General features: G+C 42.9%; 2 long non-coding RNA genes across 2 annotated transcripts; both read right to left on the reverse strand.

Moving 5' to 3' along the window:
* Nucleotides 1–2,558: 2,558 nt before the first annotated feature.
* On the reverse strand, nt 2,559–5,557 carry LOC123107633 (uncharacterized). Its single transcript, XR_006451709.1, has 3 exons — nt 5,205–5,557; nt 4,129–4,595; nt 2,559–2,741 (listed from the first exon to the last, which is right to left on the reverse strand). It is a non-coding gene; the product is annotated as an uncharacterized lncRNA (long non-coding RNA).
* A 6,669-nt stretch (nt 5,558–12,226) lies between these two features.
* Nucleotides 12,227–15,071, reverse strand: LOC123107634 (uncharacterized). The gene is made up of 3 exons (XR_006451710.1): nt 14,744–15,071; nt 14,091–14,173; nt 12,227–14,009 (listed from the first exon to the last, which is right to left on the reverse strand). It is a non-coding gene; the product is annotated as an uncharacterized lncRNA (long non-coding RNA).
* Nucleotides 15,072–17,927: the final 2,856 nt, after the last annotated feature.

The raw sequence follows: 17,927 nt of genomic DNA on the forward strand, positions 1-17,927 counted from the left end.
TCGCTGCCTGGGTCGCTCACCATGAAGAAGACGATAGGGTGGAGGAATTGAGCGAGGGATGAGGAATCAAGTGGCTTGTACGGCAGGGGGCCAAACCATGATAAAAATCAGTACAACCCGTGCGAGGTGGAGAACGAAATGACTTACCTATAGCTCATGATTCGATTGAGATGATAGGGAAGGAAGGAAAATTGTGATTTAGTCAGACAAAGTTTTGGAAAGTTCTGATTCAGCTGAGAAATAGATGGAAATAATGCCTCAGGATGAGAAGGTCACGATTAGGGTATGGCAAGAAGAACTTTTTTGGAAAGCTTTGATTCTGGTGATAATTACCATATTCGAAATTTCCTTAGTTACAGCCTTACCCTAATCGTGGATTAATTGTGATTGATTAATTGTGATTTCTGAGTTTATAGCCTTACCATACGTGGATTAATTGTGATTGATTACCATAAATACGTTGGGTATTGTCGGCCAGATTATAGCATTACCATACATGGATTGATTTATTACTATAATTATCATATTTGAGATTTCTAAGTTTATAGCCTTACCATACGTGGATTAATTGTGATTGATTACCATAAATACGTTGGGTATTGACGGCCAGACGAGAAAGAGAAAAACCGGTGGGAGGGGGGTGGTGGGAGGTGGGACGAAGAAAAACCGGTTGAAAATAAACCGGTTGAAATTAAACCGGTTGAAAGTGGGGGGGACTATTCAACCAATTCGTCCATTAGGAATAGAGATTATCATATTTGAGATTTCTAAGTTTATAGCCTTACCATACGTGGATTAATTGTGATTGATTACCATAAATACGTTGGGTATTGTCGGCCAGACGAGAAAGAGAAAAACCGGTGGGAGGGGGGTGGTGGGAGGTGGGACGAAGAAAAACCGGTTGAAAATAAACTGGTTGAAATTAAACCGGTTGAAAGTGGGGGGGACTATTCAACCAATTCGTCCATTAGGAGTAGAGATTTTGGTGCTTCTCTCATATTTTCATCCCCTAGATCCATGTAGAATAAACCTATGTACTATGTCACGCTAGCTACGCTTCGTCGTTGGAGATGTCCATGACGTCGGTGCGGGGCGGCGGGTAGATGGGCACGTAGGAGGGCTCCAGCTCCTCCTCCGCATCCATATACACGAGCATCTCTCGTCGAAGTCTGCGGTGTGCTCCATCTCCGCCTTTTCCAGACGATGACGGCTGGCTTCCGCCTCTGATTCTGACCGGAGGGAATCGAAGATTGTCTGCTGCTTCCCCTGTAGATCCGCGTTCCCAGTGTCCCCCACCACCTCCTCCTCCTAGTCAACCTCCTCCTTCTCCACCTCCAAGTCCTCCTCCGGATCCACCGCCGTCCGGAGGGAGCCGCGCCCGCAGGGTTCCGGACTTCACGCCTTGCCCAAACCTGCACAAGGAGCTGCAGCCGACACTCTGGCGCTAGATATTGTATATGGGTAGCTCCTAACCCGACATGGGGACTACTAGTGATGACGGAGGACAACTGGAAAGTGCGGCAGCGGCGGATGGCTTAAATAGCCGGACGATTTCATGTGGGGCCTCATTGTCAGTCTGATGCGCTCGGGCACCCTTTTATCTGTCTTTAATTTAGGCTGGACATATGAATGTACTGGTCAGCTCGGGCAATTTGAGGCGTCTGTTTAGATCTTTTTTGGTCGATAACTCACCGGACCGTCCGCGACGGGTTCGGGAGACGGCAGTAGATGCTCTAGCTTTCGAGCTTGATTGCAGGATCCTGGGCGCGTGGTGTGGTGGGGAGAGACAGAGACAGAGGCACATAGCGGTGGTACGGCACTGACCAGATAAAAGATGCGGTCAAGTCAAGCCCAGCTCGATCTGCGGCCACGCTGCCTGCACACATCTGTCAGCTGGAGCAATTGTCACAACTAGAGATATGAGTTTTAGCCACCAAGATGATCGGTTGCTAAAAGTACAAAATTGGTCGCTAGTGGTCTACTGGTATCAACACTACTTGGTCGCTTTGTGGTGGCTATAGTCTAGTCGCTATAGATATTAAGCGACCAACATTGAGAACCCTGGTCACTAAATGTCATATCAATAGCTACCAACCAAATCTGGTGACTACTGGTATCTAGCGACCAAGGGAGACTTGGTGACTAATGACATCTAGAGACCATGGACGACTTAGTTGCTAAAAATGTACAGCCACCATGTACATGGTTAGTGGCTAGAGATATCTAGTGACCAGCCAAGGCTTGGTGACTAAAAGAATATAGAGACCAGCTACATGTTGGAGACTAGACTTCTTTTGTAACCCAAAAATTGTAAACCTTGGTAACTACAGGCATGAGAAAGCAACTATATCATAGGTACAATATATTGTCACACGCTGACAATTGTAGTATGCAAGAAATCTCAGAATTTTAGACATTTGACAATAAGAAGTTTAGAATCAACATTTGTAAACTTATGATCCAAACATTACATGCTAAACTGAATTTTATTTCGCAAGTAGGAAATACCACTCTAGCATTTGCAAAGTACAGTACCATGTTTAGTACTGTTCTGAACATATGATCCAATCAGTACACCCCAATATGATCCAAACATTACATTTAGCATTTGTACACTGAATTTTGTTTTTATTTAGATCCAACATAGTCTACTAGATGTGCAAGAAATGCAGAGGCAATAGTTTTCTCTCCTCAGTCTTTAGCGCGAGTATTGCTTTCCGCTGCTCCTCCAAGGTCATCTCCTATATAATGGTGGCCAGAGCACATGTTATTTCATTGACAACATCAGGCATGACAAACATCAGAAAAAGTGCAAGCATGCCATAGGCAACCTATCCATACTTGTAATGATAAAATGTGTAGAACATACACAGACAACAAATACAGGAGCAGAGTGCTTCAGAGAAGTTCAATATGATGGCGTGGCATGGAGTCTTTAGGTTACAGTACCATTTCAGCAACCAAAGTTTTATCCAATGGCACAATCCAAAACAAACCTAGCAGAATCTATTTGTTTCTACCCGCAAAAAGAAAGTATCCATTTGTTTGTTTCTCTTCGCTACTGAACTCAGACTTACTTGGGTCAATCTAGAGGAGAACATAATCGAATTACCCCATTATTACAGGACAGGATGCAATAACACACGCTTCTTAAACCTGGAACTGAACCAAATCTGAAAGAAAATGTGCTCTTAACTTCTACCATCAGTTAACTATGAAAGCTGATTTTTGAATGTTGACAATCACAGAATATGTTGTAGCTAACACTAGACACAACGGCGTGGTGTCTCTAAACCACAATACCATCATGTCAGCAGCCAAAGTTTCACCCAAAAATCTACAATCAGCCACGACCGAGAACACAATAAATCTATAAAGGATCCTCGAAAATCATCCACTTGCCGTTCGCTACTGGTTTTCTCTTTGCTACAGGACTCGGTCTTCCATCAATCTTATCTTATCTGGAGTTTCTTAATTGATTGCTGAGGAACATAAACTCCCAAAACAGAGTTGCAAGGCCTTTTACTGCTCTGTTCTGTGCACCCGAGATTATGGTTTAACTGGAAGAAATACTTTGATAATGAATTAATGATGCACCTTTCTTGTACTATTTCCCCCCTTCTCTAATTATCATACAAGTGTTGTACTTTGTAGTACAACCTCTGTTCATTAATATAAGACGTTTTGCAATTCATACAAGTGAAATTGAGTTCTAGCAATCCATTTCTAAGAATACCTGGACCCTCTATCCGACACTAAAGAGCATGTGATTCATAAATTTGGACCATCAAGATTAAGATCATGAAGAAATTTGCCAAATCACATAGTATATTGATTGTTTGAAGCAGAGGCAAACTGATCATACCATTTCCATCACAAGAAGTTGGAGCAGGTCTATATCCTGGTCTCAAATGACTGTTGAAAATGTATACATGTATTACTAGCTATACATTGGAATTTGTAAGTCCATATATTCATGATGAGTATCTTCATTTTGCGTTACAGAATTGTTAGCAAGAACTATCGTGATTAGAAAATCTCGATACCAAGTACACTGCTATATCTAAGCAAGCTGCAGGTGCAGGAGGCATCATCTAAAATACCAGAGCATGGGAAAAATAACATTACCTTGCAAATGATCTTGGATAACTTGACATCCTTTGTACAGTGTTAGACATCAGCGAACCTATGGCAGAAATTGGAATGCTTTATCAAAAGCAATATGCTACATGTATTTTCTGTGAATAAAAAATGACAAAAATAGTTGAGATTGATGTGTTGCATATCTATTCCGTCAGATGGCATTGGCCGCTCAGTTGTGAAACCTATCCCTGTTGCACTAGTGCCGTCATAGGAGGTGAAATGCCAACCAAGTTAGACACGACACTCTGTAGCCAATCGATCTTCTTCTGTTGAGCTTCAAGTTGAGATTGTTGAGCCTCAATTTGAGCTTGTTGTGTAGCAACAATCTCCTTTGTAGAGGCCAATTCTTCCACTACATGCTGAGTTGAGCTTGATGCGCTTGAGTAGGCCCTTCTATTTGGTTTTGGTCCATGACCCCGACCTCTGATGTAACCATATGCCTTACCAAGCACCTGCTCACAAACGTAATAATTTTATATGCATATGTAATTATTTTATATGCAGTAACCATATGCCTTACCAAGCACATGCCCTGCTTGCACTTTATCAAACTAAAGCCGCAGCTTGCATATGTAATTATTTTATATGCAGTAACACTATACTAAAATATAATATCATAGCAGCAACAGCCCAAAGGAACTGTATAATGCTGTACTAGAATTGTATACAAAGATGGTCTTCAAACATTATACTACAACATTATACAAACACAGTCTTCATAGAACAGTATTTGAAGATAGTCATCATAGAATTGTATATCCTTGGAAAACATTGTACTACAAAAATATATTACAAGTCCTGATGTTGTAAGTATCAATATGCAGTAAGATTATACTGTACAGTATATTTTACTACATACATATTATATTCAAATCACAAAACCAAACTCTACATCGTAGGCCAAGCCAGTTTTCAAATCACAAACCGAATGCTACATGTATATTTTACTTCCACATTTCCACAAACACTTGAAGTGCATGATCTAGCCATCAAGTACTCGAAGCAAATTAATGGAGAGAAACAGGGAAGGAGGCAAAGGACAGAGGGGAGATCATTCTTACAGGTTGGCCTTTGCTGGTGTTGACGGTGAGAGCGAGATCTCGCTGGCTGCGGCAGAGCTGGTTGGGGTCGGAGAAGGTGGAACCCTAGGCATCTGTTGCGGCAGCAGATCTTGCGCCCCTCTGCTACCGAAGCTGGTTCTCTTTGCCCACGCGGCCGTTGCTGCAGCTGCTTCCCTTCCCTCACGCAGGTGCCCCGCCACCACCGCCGCAAGGGACAAGCCCGCCGCTGCCGCCGAGAGGAACAAGCCTGTCGTTGCCGCTGCGAGGAACAAGCCCGCCATCGCCGCTGCCGGGAAGAGGCTGCTCTCCGACGCGCCCTCCGCCTTCCGTCGCCCGCTCCGACGGAAAAAACGAGTCAGGCCGCCGCCCTCCTTGGCGATTCGATTTGGGGGAGACGCTAGGAATCGTGCGGTGACTTGTATTTTTGCATATTAGTCCTTGGTTGCTATTTCTGCCCTCGATACAAACCGGTAAGTGTACAGCACATAGGCCTATCGTGACCAAGGAACTAATTAAATGGTTGCAATTAGTACATCTACAGCCACCAAACTCCTCAGTGACAAAATACCTGGTGGCAAATGGTATATTTTCTTGTAGTGCGTGCAGTGAGCTAAAGCCCTTTTTGTTTGTCTACACTAGCGCCTGCTTAGCGAGCTGTAAAAGCCTGTTAATAGAAACCTACCTAGCACTAAATAAAGCCAGCAAAGGTGACATGCATGCATGCAGCAGCCAATGCTCGACTTTGCAGGCCGCGCGCAGCTCCTGCACTTGCACTTCACTTCATCATTCACATTGCTATTGCTGCTCCAGGTTTCACTCCATACAGATCGAGTGGCAAACAGCCCTTGAATAACCTCACCGGCGGACTGGCCGGTCGGTCTCCAGCTCCAGCTCCAAAGAAAGCCAAGAGAGATTGCATGCGGCCACGGCACTACCAGTACGTACAGAGAAATGTTCAGATTGTTGTTGCTGCCATGCATGCATGGGTTTTGTTCTGCCCGCTCGCCCAAAAGAACACACCTGAGTGTGAGCGGCGAACAACAATGCATTCAACTTTGCGCATGGCCCGAGAAAAAGAAAGTACTCCCTCTGTAAAGAAATACAAGAGTGTTTAGATCACTAAATTAGTGATCTAAACACTCTTGTGTTTCTTTACAGAGGGAGTACGTATTGAGCAGCACTGAGGCCGCTCGGCTTTGGTTGGCCCCTTTTGAGTATGCAAAGCGAGGAAAATGGTGCTTGTCGGACGGGAACAAAGGTACGTCCTGCCCGTGAAAGGAGACCCCGGATCTCTAAAATCGGGGGCTCGTCTTTCCTGATCCGAGGAGAACAGTATACTGTCGATGTTTCTTTGAAACGACAATTTTTTTAAGATTACGATCATTGAAATTTGGAGTATATCATGCACCAAGGCCATTAGTTACCAACTTGCCATCTCTTCCAGCCTCAGTAAACATGTCGTACGTCGCGCTGCATGCCAACACAAGGCATAGGCACGCGGTACATATACAGCATCTTCATGACCATGCATGTGCAAATGCTGGAGACCCGCACTCACGTAGTACTACGTACCTGAAGTATGACCAGTCACGAACAAGTTGCATGCATGCATGCATGCATGCATGCAGGTCCACTGCACAGCCGGCCTATGTACGTCCTGATTAGCTGCACCGCCCATACCGTGGCCGCCATCGGAATCTTTAGTTTCGATTCTGCCCACACCGCACGTACGCGCCAGTTGCCGGCTACTCGGCTAGTGGACGTACTACCTACATGTCGGCTCGCCCGTTCGTACGTACGTACGATTTCACAATCATGCCGTGCGCTTGTGACCACGGGCCGGTGGAGCAACGACGTATCATAACTTAATCACAACACCTGCGTGCCTTGGGTCTGCACTGGCGTGGTGCAGAAATATTTACCTGCCGTCCGGCCGGCACCCACTCGTGGCAATTACCTTGGGATGGACGGGCCAGGTGCGATCAACCATGCATGCACACACCCATGTGAACAACTGAACTGAAGTGAACATTGGATCTGGCCTGGGCTTTTGGCTTTTTGACAGACCCGCTTGCCGCACTCGCCAGCGACCGAATCCTCGGTGGCGGCTCCAGCGGCCGTGCCCGCGCGCCGAAGTACAACACCCAGCACGTGAAGCGCCAACGGCCAAGCTGACCCTGAATTAATGTACCTGCGACTGCATTGGCCAGCGTCTCTTCCGGCAGCGGCTAGTACTGTAAAATAAACAGACCATTGTCCTGGTGCATGGACCCCGAAGCTCGTGCATGGCCACGGATACACCTGCCCGTTTGATTGAGAATCCTGCACTTGCGGCTCAGCCTGCACCACACGGCTCTCCCGCCTGACGAACGATTAAACACTCACTGATGTACCGCGGACCAAAACTCTGTCTAGTCTAGTTCAAAATCGGGAGCACGCACGGTCGTACAAGCAACAAGAGACGTGAGTGCTTCGCTCCTGTCGGGGTTCTACGATTCAAATGATCCGATCCTTCCCGGCGTATCTCTTGGATGGCCCGTAGGGGAGGGTCTCTCTGACCTGCGGGGTCCAGCCTGGAGTGCTCCGTCTCAAGTAGTGCAGCTCTCTTCTTCCTCAGTTTCGTCAGACTTGGTGTGCGCCAGCCAGACGTTGTTCCGCTTCAGCTCTTTCTTCGTCGTCGGCTAGCGTCGCTAGAGCATGCTCAACACCTACCACAACCACATGGGATCTGCATGCTGCCTGCTGCTACAACTACAAGGACCTTTTTTTTGGGGGGGTGAAGGGAGATTTCTATTACTCAAGGAGGTAAATCAACCAGAACTAAGTTTACAATGTCACGCATACCCGACCCCAGCCATACTGCAGTACGGCGATACTCCTACCATAAGGAGCAAGAGCATGACTAACATTATTTTGCTAGCGACTAATAGAAAGTAAGAGAGATATCCATCGTCTCAGCATCCTTCGTCCTCTTGATCTCCTTAACGAGCACGTGGTACCTCGAACGATCCCTCGTCGGATCATTCAGCATGTTCACAGCTTCCACACAACCCATCTCGATGAGAATGGGCAAATCAGTATGGTGCAGGGCCAGTTCGAGCCCCTCCCTACATGCCGCCAACTCGGCTTCCAGGCCATTATCGCATGTGTGATTTTCCCTACAGGCAGGGAAGATGATGCATCCTTGGTCTGCAAGACCATGCCCCTCCAGCTGCTCTTGTTGCCGATACGTAGCTGCCATCAACGTTCAATTTTGTCCATCCGGGTGGAGGTAGCGCCCACCCCAGCTCCACCTTCTGCTCTACCTGCTGTTGTGGACAACTACAAGGACCTGACTAGCTATAGATACGCACGGAAGAAAAGTTCGTGAATAATTAAGCCTTGGACAAAACGTAATGGGAGTGGTTAAACACAGCCAGGGGCGGAGCTTTGTAGGGGCCAAACTGGGCCATGGCCCGCCCAGGAATTTGAGAAAATAATTACCTATGCATCTTCCATGCCCAGCCCACCTGCAGTCCAGAGCAGGACTCACACACGCTCAGCCTCAGTAGGCAGCGCATCCCCATCCTCTCTCCCCGTCTCGACCCACTTCGGCCCGTACCAGCAAAGCGGAGCAGGAAGCACACGGGCAAGCGGGACTAGGGCAAAGCCGGCAGCAGAGGTAGAGGAGAGGAGATGGCTGTTAGAAATTTAGGGTTTGCGGTCTACCCCCTAATTCCTCTGCGCTTATCTGTGGTGCCGCTCACAATTCGCATATCTGAGGCTAGGGGATAGGGACCTTCTTATATTGTCTTTTCAAAGAGTCCACCTCTTATACAGATATAAGATTCCTAGTCTTTTCCACTAGTTTCCGGGATAGAGTCTAGATTAAATTACCAACCACGATCATATTTGTCTGTTTAACGGGTTCTACCCGTTTTGTCCCCGGAGCACGCGCTTGTGAGCAACGCGCCATAATAGAGTGTAAATTCCTCTAATTATGTAGATCAACATTAGAGCTGTAATCTAACTATACGATCTAGCTCCTTCCAATCATCAGTGTACCCGGGTAGTCTTTCCAATATAAATAGTATATTGTATTTCACTGATAATCGACCAGCTTCCTTAAGCATATGTTACTTAAGTATATTCCAACAAGTGATAATTTTCCATGCTAAACATGTAAAACAATTCCATGTATAAATACATGTATAATTCCATAATGAGGTATTCCGAATATTTAACAATTCCAAGTAATTTGAATATAGTTGCAGGACACATAATTCCAACATCTCCCACTTGTCCAAAACGATCATTCAAATATTCGTAAACCCATAGCCTTAACATGCTTGCCAAATACCTCCTGTCTAAGTGGATCAGTCAAGGGATCAACAATCATATTAACACTACATTGAAAAACCCACAAATATATATACGGTGATACTTCCCTTCAATATGTTTCCTTGTTGTGACTCTTAAGATCACTAGAGACCTTTAGTTTCCAGCTAATTATTCCAGCATAACTGTCCTCGGCGCCTCGAGTATTATTTCCTCGAGTGTAATTCCACCGTTTGTAGGCACCTTGAGTATTTTGTTTCTCACATGAAATTCCGCATCAATTATTTTCCATCACATATATAATAATATGATCAATTCCACATTGAGTCAAGTATAAGATAACCATGTTGAATAAATTTTCAAAACCACATAAATATCAAATCCAATCAGTAAATGAAGTTCCATAATTAACCATGTTTTGAAAGAAATTCCTGACTTCGGTCAGTGAACCTGCACCATATTAGTACTATATAAAAAAATTGAATATGCGTACCTGGACTTATTTCTCATCTTGTAGCTAGAGTAATAGCTTCCTCAACGTGTTTACTTTTAATATAAATTTCAGAATAAGTGACAGGTTGTGATGCACTTTCCACATTCTTATATGATGTGTGAGATTCCTTTAGCTGCTCGTCTTTCATTCCACTGCTTGAATGCAGCATAAATTCCGGTAGTTAAGGTATGATAATATAATGAAGATACATACGAATTCCAGTACCATTTATTATTCTATTTTCCCCGAGAGTTCAAATGTAATTCCTCGCCAAGTATGATTCCCTTTATCAAAGGTATTTTAACAGATTTGCAATTTTCCATAGAGAAACACTTCAAAATATTTTCTATGTATTTCAACTCGTAAAGCATAGGATGTCTCAAATGTTCCTTTCATATGAAAGTTAAAAGATTATCAAGCTTTCACTTCCATCAATGTGACTTTATCATTGCAAACAACAAAACAATATTAACATATACAATAATAATGCAAAATACTTTACACTTACGTTTGTAAATGACCGCCTTGCTTCATTTAAAAAACCATATGACGTGCCATTCCATTGATGTGAAGCTTGTTATAAGACCATACATTAATATACTCAAATAGCAAACCATGTCTTTAGTTCCTCTTTCCCAAAATTCCAGGAGAGAGAGTTTCCACAAAGTATATTTCCCTCTGTGTGAATAGTTGAATAACAAGAGTGATATTATAATATTCCAGTTAGCCAAATATCCTTACAAAAAAAATCATTTCCAGACATTAAGCTTGCGGTTATTTGGTATGATATCAAGTTCCCAAACTATGCTCTTCCTCATTTGAGTTTATTCCTTCCCGCAATTTTTCCACCCATAGTTGACATTGATAAAGAAAAACTTTAGGAGAATTCAGTGATTCCTCTAAAATTTAGAGTGACATCCTGCCAACAACACACAACAATTATCCAGACATGATATTCCAATCTTATTCCTCCCACTTATCATAAGCATGTCATGTTGGGAGTGTCACTTGTAGTTTCCTTGGGGTCAAGATTATATCCTAGCATGATTGTCAATAATTCCACCCTGATCACAAAATGATTGTGTTCCTATTTTCCACCAGTATTCTTTTTCCAGATAACTAAGGAAGCACCTTTTGATCCACTAGAATAACAAAAAAAATTCCTGGTGTGCGCTTTGTAATAACTGAGAATTTCATGCCAAAATAGAAGATTTCCTAGATGGAGAATGATATCAACAAATGATAGTATGTAATGCTTCTTTCCAAAGAAACAATGGAGTATACAAGACAGTCAATTCCTCCATTCAATTGTGGAGTGTACGGTGTATTACAATGGTGAATAGTTCCATGCTCTTTACATACAAATGATATATTCCTGAAGTGTACTTCCCCCACCAATTAGTTGTTAAAACTATGATATTATTTAATCAACTGATCTTCCACTTCAGTATAACATGTGACCAGCACAATAAAACATTCCGACTTGTATTTTGAAATATTATAAACATAACCACATCAAGTGCAATCATCAATGTTGAGATAAAATAAATATCATGGCCTCTAGTGGGAGTGCAAAGAAAATACCATAAGGCTACCAAAATAAATAATGATGTGAAGCCTTTTCTTTTCTCACCTTCAAAAAAAGGTGTATATTAATAAAAAAAATACCATCATATATGCTTCACAAGATATCATAGTCCTCGCACTAAAGTTTTGAATTCCAAAATCAATAAGCCTCTTGATCCCGTTCCAAGATATGTCATCAAGTCATGGATGATATAAGTAATATGATTCCAAGTATCTGTTCCCATTACTAATATTCCTCCCTATGGAGTTATCTTCCCCAGGTAAACAATTTGGGTTGCCAACTTCCAATGGACCATCAACAAAGAAGAGACCATTGTGTAAAATTCAATGATGCACTAATTTTAATATTGAGCAATATTTTCACTATTCCTTTTCCAAATAGTATGACATAGTTAATAGATTCCAAGAGAGAACACTAAATGAAATCCCTTCTCACTGAAGTTGCACAGAGTGTCCTATAACAATAATAGTTTCCTCCACAAGGGAGTTCCATGGCAAAATTTCCAAATCCAAAGTTTAAGATTTAGCAGCAATAACAAAGCATATAAATATATATAGTTTCCTTTGGAATTGTTTGCATGTCAATAAATTTGCTATTGTATTCAGCAATAAGGCATGGCCACAGTCCAACTACTTAAAGAAGTAGACCAAAATAAATAAATATAGTGCAAATATTATCATTAGGAATACTAATAAATGAAGAGCAAATATCCTTGTCCTCAGAGTAACTCTCATCTTCCTCCACAAACAAGTGATGCTCAATAATAATACTTCTCTGAAATTCCTTTCCAGGTTATGTGTAAATTTCCAGACGATATTTCCACCATAGCAATTTTCAATGTAACCATTTGCTCTGTGCAGTGCATCCGCACATTTAATCCGGAGTCCTCCTTAAGTTCTTCCAAGGAGTAGACTTATTTTCCAATAAATGTACATGCAGTAGATTAGCAATCAAACAAGTTAGTCCGAAAATCAACAATCTAATAAATCAATAGATAGTACTTGGGATTCATAATTAGCATCCCTTCCCTCCTTTAATTTCTTTGCGCTTATCCGTGGTGCCGCTCACAATTCGCATATCTGAGTCTAGGGAGTAGGGACCTTCTTATATTGTCTTTTCAAAGAGTCCATCTCTTATACAGATATAAGATTCCTAGTCTTTTTCACTAGTTTCCGGGATAGAGTCCAGATCAAATTACCAACCACGATCATATTTGTCTGTTTAACGAATTTTACCCGTTTTGTCCCCGGAGCACGCGCTTGTGAGCAACGCGCCATAATAGAGTGTAAATTCCTCTAATTATGTAGATCAACATTAGAGCTGTAATCTAACTATACGATCTAGCTCCTTCCAATTATCAGTGTACCCGTGTAGTCTTTCCAATATAAATTGTATATTGTATTCCACTGATAATCGACCAGCTTCCTTAAGCATATGTTACTTAAGTACATTCCAACAAGTGATAATTTTTCATGCTAAACATGTAAAACAATTCCATGTACAAATACATGTATAATTTCATAATGAGGTATTCCAAATATTTAACAATTTCAAGTAATTTGAATATAGTTGCAGGACACATAATTCCAACAATGGCGTCCTTCACCGGCGCCAAGTTCAGTGTAAAAATACGATCTTGGGCTGCTTTTACTGTCTTACGATTGGATCCTGGGAGCTGCCGTCTGTAGATTCTTTAGGTGTTCTCTATTTACTTGAAGCCTGCATGACTTAGCTGTAGGTTGGTTCAGATTAGCTTACATGATTTACTTCTCCAACGTTGGATAATGATTTGACTACCCAGATGCTTACCAGTAGCCTCGTGAATCTTTTGTAATCTTAGCACAATCCCATGGTTGAAAAGTTCAGTTTAGGATTTGAAGGTGCTGCAAAAGTTCTCTGTCTACTTGTTTTTTAGTTAAAAAAAAGGACACTTGCGGACTGATTTTTGTTGATGCCTTGTGGAGAAAGGACCATCTACAATTTGGTTGACAGACTACTTCGTTTACTCAATACTGTTTCAGTTTCTACGGCGAGTGTTGAACATGCATTTTCAGTCCAGCTTTTTTAGTTTGGCCCGCCCAGCTTTTTCTTTCAAGCTCCGCCACTGAACAGGGGCGGATCCAGGATGAAAACTGAGAAGGGGCAGAGATGTGTAGTGACTTTTTTACGAAAGATGTGTAGAAACTAATGATTAGATCAGTTCAAAAAGTAACAACACAACTACACCAACATATATATATTGTGACTGAAAATAATAAACGAAATCATATATTTTCTAATAATATAATTTCATCACACACATTATTATGACAAGTTTGTTGCAAAGTCAAAGTAAACTAACCATTTAAGACAGTAACTTGAGAAGCAACAATGTGGTGTTCCTAATCTTCTCGAATAAAATTCTAGCCTGCAATTGGCAAGAAAAAAGCACATGTTAGAAACAATGGTGAATATAAAAAAATTAAAAAAATAAACCTAAGTCCAGTACCTCCTCCCGTTTCATCGCACGACAATTTTCCCATGGAAGCTTTAAATATCACCTCATTAGGGATGTTATCCAAAATTCCTCTTCTAGAAAGCAAATGAGGGTATGACAAAAAGAAATCAGCACTCAATGTTGTTACATAAAACATCCTTCCCAAACTACATAGCGAGAAGAATCTCTCAACAGATGGACTATATTTTCCAGTAATTCTAGGTTTAAACTTGGATGCACGAGGCTCATAATTTCCTCATGTAAACTACTCTCTCCTAATTTCCTTATGATGATTTGGATTGAAATCTGTGTAATTATCTTATTTTAGATGGATCCTGAGGAAGCTAAGGAAAAACCATTAGCTGCCGTGTCAATGACAAAGTTGAGGCATTAAATAAAAGAGATCAACTCTCACATACTCTCACATACATGAAGGCAGATCGTCCCTATAGATTTATTCCACTCTCACATACTCAAACTTATTGTGTACAAATTTATTTTGTGAATCTAGAATCAATCAACCCTAATTGTCAATTGGTATATTGTACACAAAGTACATATTCTAAATCAAACTCGTTCAACTTTTAACTTGGAAATCGAAAATAGAACAGCAGTTTAGAAATTCGAACTGAATCTAGAAAAGATGAACTGGTGCTAGGGCTTACCTCGATTGATCAACGGCACGCAAAAACAGCGTCCCAGATAAAATTGCGAGGTCATAGATCGCCAAGCCGGCCGGCCGTCCAACGTGCATAATGCAGATGATCTTGAAAAAAATTCGTCTCATGCCGGCCTGGCGTGGATCTTGTCACCGAGGCCATAGATCTGCAGCAGATTGAAGACGACTGCTGGAGACCGGAGATGAGCTTGCAAGGGCGCCTCGCGGTTTGTCTGGGCGGCAGGCGGCGAATTACGTTAGGACTCAGATCTCAGTCCGTGTTTTCCACGAGTTTTTTTTTTAGGGAAAGAGCCAACTTTATTAATCAAAATCCACATTGCGTGGGATACAACGATGGTCACGGGGCTGGCCAAGCCACACATGACGCCCTCGTGGTAGCGATAAAGAAAACCTAGCTTTGTGCAAAGTAATAAGGCCGTGATGATGTTCGTATGTGACAAGGCCATGTGCCTAGGTGGGTTGGGTTGTCTCTCAGGATGGGCTTTGGAAAGAGAACAAGAAAAACAAACAAATAGGGGCAAAGACAACGGGCTGAGAGGGGGCAAAGCTCTATAGTTGAGGCCTAGTACGAGAGGGCCCAAAAATCGAGTGGGGGCAGTTGCCCCCACAACCCTGTACGTGCGTCCGCCCCTTAAACAAATATGTGTCTCTGCAACATACACCACCTGCAAGCTTTGGTTTTCGCAACATAAAATCATGTATTGTGGACGTAGGGCTAATACCGTAGCGCATGAACTTGCTAAGCTTGGTCGTATGTACTTGCCAACCAATTCATAGAGTGGGACTTTGATGTACCTGGCCTTGTGGCCACCTGTGCTTTGGGCGATTTGCCCCAGCACCGTTAAGTAATACAAGCAATGCTTGATCTCAAAAAAAAAAAAAACATACACATATATTCTCTCACGAGTAGAGACAGGCATGTGATGTGTGGAAACATCATCGTCGTCGACAAAACACAAAAGTAAAATCTAGCTGACCCAACTCATGTTCCTTTTCCACATGTCACACTTATTAGTATACTTTTCTACTACCACTTGACGTTCGATTGCGTGTCTCTGTCATTGCCATGTCAACACCATCCAACTCACCCCAACGTAAGAGTAGACACACCAGCAGATACTAGAAAACTAATCACCAACCTGTTTTGTCCCGTTGACTCAAGGCAAGGCGCAGGCTCGTCAAGAAATATTGAAGAAACACACTTTCCAACTATCGAAAAGCGGATAAAATGGCCTAGTTCCTGATAAAGCAGTGCACTATAAGCCGGCAGCCGCTGTCATTCCATCCAAAAGGGAATAAATGGACCTAAAGTGGTGAATGCATTATAAACCAGCAGCAGCCTGTCGAGTTTTCTAGGCCAAGTAGATAGAGAGCAGATGAACCACCGGAAAGCAGAAAATGGGAAGAACATTGCGTCGTTTCTCCCTTGCGAACCAGAAAGGAAAGGGTACTAGAAAGGAAGCCATAGATTTGATTTTCATGCCCTGTCTGTCTCGTTCATCAGATCAACCTAGCTAACCAGATTAACGTAGCTACTACTCCCGGTCCCGGAAATAAACGTAAGATCACAGCTTAGCTTAGCTAACCTATCACTTCCCATTAGTGCAAAAGGTCTCTCCATCGACAATCCGTGTGTGGGCAAGAGCCAAGAATTATACGACCGAGTTCTGATGATGTGTATGTGTCCCTAAATTTTTAGCAACCTACCTAGCTAGCTTGACCTGTTCTGTTCACGGTAGAGCAATGTGACGTTTCAGCTAATGTTTCTTTCTTTCCTGAAAAGTTGTTCTCGTGCAAGATTGTTTTAGTACAACGCACGTAATGATGTTTTTGGAACTGCATGCTTTCCCTCACCCACTGGGGATGCATCTGATAGAGTACTCCATTTGACACCACTGCCAGCAGCAAAATGCCTGAAACGCTACTGTTAATACAGCATGCAAGGTGGCAATTACCTCTTGTTTAGTGCTCTTTTTGAATGAGCAAATTGAGCTAGTCCCACCAGATCCACCAGCAAACTTTCTGGTTGCGATGACATTGGTTTTGTTTCAGGTGGATTTCATCAGTAGCGTAGCAAATGCGTTATTGTTCCATCACAGTACTATATGGATCGGTGCATCATCAGTTCATCACGATGCAAAAAATGTACTGGAAATTGTTTTAAGAGTTGTACTGGAAAGCAGAGTCCGCCGTGTGTGGAGCTGGTGAAGAAGAGTCCGCCTTCTCGATCGAGGCCGTCTGGGCTGATCCCACGGCCAGCGCGAAATTACCCGGAAGAATCTTTTGATCTGGACCACGTCACACAGGTGAGAAGCTTGGGTACCTCGCTCTTGAATCATGTGTCAGAAATGCACCTGTCCATGCAGGCGAGTGAGTGAGTGCATTCAACCCGGTGCGATGCTGTTCGCGGTGCATGACAACAGATTTCTGTTACCGCATGGAGCCGGGGGAAGTAGCAACTTTGCTACTCTACGCATGGAGTCAGAGGGTGATCAGGTTGAATAATGGTGCTTGTGCGTGCAATGCATAGTGGACCAGGTGACTGGCTGGTAGTTGCAAGCCTGCTACACCCCGGTTCGTGAAAGGAATTTTGTGAGTGGATGGAGCCGGGCGACACGTACGCACGCAGGACCTCGACCATGTTCAGCAGCAGTAGCTACTGCAGCTGCAGTACTTGGTTTTGTTTCTGTACGTAGGAGTACGAGTGTGAGACGACAGGTCGTCAGTGTAGCTCGTGCTTTTCCGGCTTCATGTTATTCTCTCTTTTCACTTTCTAGGGAATGGATGCATACATTTGGCGAGATGTGCATCTTATCAGGATGGGTAGATACTTTGGACGGATACTCAGTAGAGGTTCAATGATCGAGTCACAAGATGCAGTGCAGGGGATTTGCTTTGGGAAACGAAAACGAGAGAGAATAATGATCCGCAAAACCCCTAGCTAGCCAGCTGCTGCCTATCTGGTTCTTACTATAGCTCACATAGTAGCAATTTGCAATGGGTCAAATTTCAAGCTAAGAAGTTGCTAACACAGCTAGCTGACGTGCGTATTTAATCTGTACTGGTAATCACATGCAGCGGGTGTACTGAATCAACGGCGAGCAGACATCAGCGGATCAGTAATAAAATACAGAAAAATTCTACAGTGTCGAATGCAGCAAAGCGAGGTG

This window comes from Triticum aestivum, chromosome 5A (genome assembly GCF_018294505.1).
Source record: "Triticum aestivum cultivar Chinese Spring chromosome 5A, IWGSC CS RefSeq v2.1, whole genome shotgun sequence".
NCBI classification, from domain to species: domain Eukaryota; kingdom Viridiplantae; phylum Streptophyta; class Magnoliopsida; order Poales; family Poaceae; genus Triticum; species Triticum aestivum.